Genomic DNA, 5556 nt, shown 5'->3' with positions numbered 1-5556 from the left:
TGGTTCCGGAATGAGGGATCTTCCTTGCACCGGTGATGGTTAACTCTCGTCCCGAGTTTTCTTCCCGGATTTTTTTCTTCCCGGGTTTCGGCACCAATTCTTAAAAAACGCGTTCTCACGCCCGGCTAGGAAGAACACAACAACCAGAATCTTCTGCGGCAAAACTTTATTGCTTACATCTTCAGGAGCCGGAGCGCAAGCCCCAAGCCCCAAGAACGAAAGCCCCTCATCATCCCCAAAACGAAAGCGAAACCCCTGTCCTTATTTCGGAGAGTTATCTTTTTTTGCCTCAGACGCATCACTCCCTGATTGGCTGCAGCCCATGGCCGAGTTGACATCACGGGAAAGGCAGAGTACATGGGGCGGAGACCTACCCTGGCACATGCGCAGATTATTTGTTTACCACTTAGAACACAGGATGTCAGCGCCATCTTGTGACAGCGAATGTGGGGCGGCTCCCAACAGTTGACTCCCACACGCTGGTTGTTTCTGCAGAATAAACACTCTCTGTCTTTGCATGCTGTCTGAGTCTGGAGTCTTCCTTCAGCGGTTTTTGGACCCTTACAGGTTGACCTCTGCGGTCCGTGTATACATGCCTACACATACACACACATGTAAACAAATTTCAAGGCTATTTAGAAAAACAAAGCTTTGAGGGTAGAAGGGATGAAAGACCAGGGGGAGGGTGCTGGGTATGGCAGTGGCTCTCAACCCAATGCCTCCAGCCCTTACTACAGTTCCTCACGCTGTGATGATCCCCAGCCATAACATGATTGTCGTTACTACTTCATAACTTTGGGGTTGCTGCTGTTATGAATCCTAATGTAAATATCTGATAGGCAAATGGTCTTAGGCGACCCCTGCAGAAGGGTCCTTCAACCCACAGAGGGGTCATGACTTACAGGTTGAGAACCACTGGTTTAGGGCAAAAGTCAAGGTATGGATGCCAGCCCACAGAGAGACATGTAGCAGTGAAGATCAGAGAAGGACTGAATGAGAACAGCCCCCAGAGGCTCCTGTGTTTCAAAGCTTGATCCCCAGGAGGAATTAGGAGATGTGACCACGATAGAGGGGGTGTGTCCCTGGGGGTTTTATGTTTGAAAAGCCCACAGGATTCCTAGTTGCACATTCCCCTCCTTCCCTGCACACGATTGTAGATCAGAATGTAAACTCTCTGCTGCTTTTCCAGGGTCATGACTGCCTGCCTGCTTCCGTGCCTGCCCCCATAATGACCATGAACTCTAGCCGCTACCTGACTATTTTTTCCTATAAGTTGCCTTGGTCTTGGTGTCGTATCATCCCAAACAGAAAAGTAACCATAAAGAGGGTTAATAAATAGATGAATTGATAAAATAAGATAAAGGGGTTCAAGTGACCTCAAATCGGTCTTCACAGAGATGACAGGAACTTTGACATTTTATTGACAAGAGGAACAATGGAACTGGTTGGTTAAAATACCAAGTTCCCTTATTTGCTACCTTCATGTTGTTGGGCTAGACAGTATTTTCAATTATTATAATCCTAGGTATATTCTGCTATGTTATATACTAGTCAAACACTGAGAAAAAATAAATATGGATTAAACCCAGGTCATAATGTCTAGACTTTGATGTTATCTGTGGTCCAGGAGTTTCTGCCTTAACGGCTTTACCAGCCATTTCTGTTTCTTAAAGATGCTTTCCAGCCTGCTACATCAGATCCTAGCAACTCACCTTTCAAACAGTGAGGAAAAATCAATATTTGACTCTTGTGTACATGAAATGTGATGCTTCGTCCTCTGGGGGATCCTAGAAAGAATGACACCTTACACTGAGCCTTTGGGAAGGCTGATTAACTAATTAGAACTTCAGTGATTACTACAGAGAGATTGGAATGTTGCAGGTCCAGAGTCTATTTATGGTTTTCCTTGGGCTATCTTTATCTTCCTCAATAGTCATTCATTCCTTCATCACCTATGTGTCTGACCCAACACCCTGTGATTAACTTAACAGGCCTTTGGTTTCTTAGCTTCCACCAGCCAGAAGGCCAATGTTGTCAACAGATAGCCTCAGACCTAAAGAAGAGATTTTCCTTCCTCCTCTTTGCTGTAAGCTGCTGTCCATAGTTGGATCTGTTGCTGTGATAAACACCAGGACCACAAGCAATCTGAGGAGGGAACGGTTTATTTCAGCTTACAGGTTAAAATCCAGGAAAGAAACTCAAGGCAGGAACCTGAAGGCAGCAACTAAAGAAAGGTTAGAGATCACGGAGAAAGGCTACTTCCAAGTTTGCTCTCTGGCTTGTGTTCAGCCAACTTTCTTATACAGTCCAGACCCACTTGCCTAGGAACAGTCCCACTACAGTGGGCTGGAGCCTGGTGAGCCTGGTGCATCAATTCGCAATAAAGATTAATTAGCCAATCTGATCATAAGATTCCACCAGTGTATTTGAGACTGCCTTAGTTTATGACTTTATTAATTTATATGATGGGTGTTTTACCTACATGTATGTCTGTTCACCATGTGTATGTGCCTGGTGCCCACAGAGGTCAGAACAGGGTGTCAGAGACCCTGGGAACTGAAGTTACAGAACTTCATGGGCTGCCATCTAAGTATTGGGTCCTTTGTGTTTCTGTTTTTTTTTTTGTTTTTTTTTTTTTTTTTCCTTTTTCCGTTTTGTATAGCTCTGACTGTCCTGGAACACTTACTCTGTAGACCAGGCTGGCCTCGAACCTGCCTCTGCCTCCCAAGTGCTAGGATTAAAAGCATGTACCACCACTGTCTGGCCTATTGGGTCCTTTGTGAGAGCAGCCAGTGCTTTTTTTTTTTTAAGATTTATTTATTATATGTAAGCACACTGTAGCTGTCTTCAGACACCTCAGAAGAAGGCATCAGATCTCATTATGGATGGTTGTGAGCCACCATGTGGTTGCTGGGATTTGAACTCAGGACCTTCAGAAGAGCAGTCAGTGCTCTTAACCACTGAGCCATATCTCCAGCCCACAGCCAGCGCTCTTAACTGCCAAGCCCAGACTCCTGGACCACGTTTTCTGTTTGTTTGGTTTTGGATTTTCTTTTGTTTTGTTTAGGTCTCATGTAGCTAAAGCTGGCCACAAACTCCCTGTATAGCAGAAGGTATCCTTGAATGATTTTCCCCCTGAGACAGTGTCTCTCTCTCTGTGTAGCCCTGGCTATTCTAAAGTTCCCTATGTAGACCAGGCTGCCTTAAAATCTCTTCTCCTGCCTCTCCAGTGCTGTGATTAAAGGTATAAACCACCAAGCCCAGGCTGACCTTGAACTTCTTATCTTCCTCCCTTGTGCAGAGCTCTGGGTGCCGCCTTCTAGGAATTTGACTAGGACATGATGGGTTAGGACAAGGAAGTAGGCTCAACAGGAATACAGCTGAGGAATGTGTTCTTTGTAGACCCTGAATACAGTAGTCATGGGGCCTTTGTCTATGCTTAGTGTGTTTTTTATCTACCTTGTTTATGCCTTTGGACTGACCACCACATTCTTTTTTTTTGTTTTTGAGACAGGATTTCTCTGTGTAGTCCTGGCTGTCCTAGAACTCACTCTGTACACCAGGCTGGCCTCGAACTCAGAAATCCGCCTGCCTCTGCCTCCCAAGTGCTGGGACTATAGGCGTGCGCCACCACTGCCCAGCTGACCACATTCTTTGTACCTAGAATGGTATAAAAGCAGACCTGAGGAAAAGAAGGTCCAGCGACAGGCCCAAAGTGGGACCCAGCTCAAGGGGAGGTCCCAAGGCCTTATACTATTACTGAGGCTATGGAGCGCTCACAAAAAGGGAGCTAGCATGACCACACTCCAGAAGACCCAACAAGCAGCTGAAAGAGTCAGATGCAGATCTTTTCATCCAACCGATGGACAGAAGCTTCTGACCCCTGTGGTTGAATTAGGGAAGGCTGAACGAAGCTGAGGAGGAGCACTACCCTGTAGGAGGACCAGCAGTCTCAATTAATCTGGACCCCCCAAGATCTCTCAAACACTGGACCACCAAACAACAAGTAGCACACACCCGGCTGATATGAATCCCCCAACACACATACAGCAGAGGACCCCCGGGGTTTGTGTTCAATTACAGATGATAGCACCTAACCCTCAAGAGACTGGAGGCCCCCAGGGAGTTTAGAGGTCAGGTAGGGTAGAGGGTGGGGACAGCCTCTTGGAGACAGGGAGGTAGGGAGGAGGTATGGGATGTGGAACAGTTGAGGGTGGGGAGGGGGAATAAAATCTGGAGTGTAGATAGATAGATAAATAAATAAATAAATAAATAAGCAGATGGGAAAAAAATCAAACCTGGGGTTTTTTTTTTTTCATGTTATAGTGACTGGAGTCATGTTATAGTGTTGCTGTCTCATCCTCTGTTTCTTCAATCCTTGATCCCTCCCTAGAGACCCTGTTGACAGAGATGGCTTGGCCACTCCCTCTATAGGCCAAGCACAAGGATCCTAGGTGTATACCACCAAGCCCAGCCCAACCTTGACCTTCTTATCCTCCGACCGCTTCAGGCCAAGTACAAGGTGTATATTGGTCACCAGGCCTGGCTTACGTAGAGGTGGAGTTCAAATACTAGACAAGCACTCTACCAATTGAACTACAATCCTCAGCCCTTGAATAAACTTCTACTGAAAAAAAAATCCTCCTGTATATACCATCTCATATTACTTATTGAGTGAAATTGTTGGTTTCTGGGTGGAAGCCAGAAAAAAGAAAACTCATTTCCAGAGATAAGCTTAAAACTGAAAGCTTTATTTTCTAAGCATGCAGGGAGCCGGCCAGTTTGGGATCTGTACTTTTTTTTTTTTTTTTTTTTTTTTTTTTTTTTTTTTTGGTTTTTCGAGACAGGGTTTCTCAGTGTAGCCCTGGCTGTCCTGGAACTCACTCTGTAGACCAGGCTGGCCTCAAACTCAGAAATCCTCCTGCCCCTGCCTCCCAAGTGCTGGGATTAAAGGCGTGCACCACCACCGCCTGGCTGGGATCTGTACATTTTTAAGGGATGGGAACCCAAAGCAGGGGGTAGTGGGGAGCCTCAGTATTATCTAATTGTATTTTGATATTATGGGTACCTATTGGAGACTGGGCTGTATCCTGGGCACCTGGCTTCAAGGTCATTAATTCAGCTCTTGGAGTCAAGTCTTCTGGACTCTGGCCCGGAATTTTAGAATGATAAGGGAACAGAGGAGTGGGCGAGCTGCATGTAGTCAATTAGTGCATAACAGGCAATGGTTATAGGTTTTTATAACTTATGCATGTTGGCTCAGATAACAGTAGTTTCTATATTCTTTACTGGTTAACAGACAAGAAAACATTTGGACAAGTGGGGTAGGCATTCGGAGCAGGACCTTGTTTGGCCCGGCCTTCAAGGAGGGGAAGTTGTCCCTGAAATATCTGGACTCAGACAATTGTTTTCAACCGAGGTTGCTGAGCTGTTGGTAAAGTCCCCAGCTCCCCCAGGGCCTGAGACCTTGAATTTAGAAAACGAAAACGGTAGTACTTAGCATAAGTTTCTTTTGCTTGTTCCCAACAAAATGAGGACATGACTGCTCCAAGGTAT

This window comes from Mus musculus, chromosome 2 (genome assembly GCF_000001635.26).
Source record: "Mus musculus strain C57BL/6J chromosome 2, GRCm38.p6 C57BL/6J".
Taxonomy (NCBI): Eukaryota; Metazoa; Chordata; class Mammalia; order Rodentia; family Muridae; genus Mus; species Mus musculus.
Note: the sequence above shows the minus strand (reverse complement) of the source record.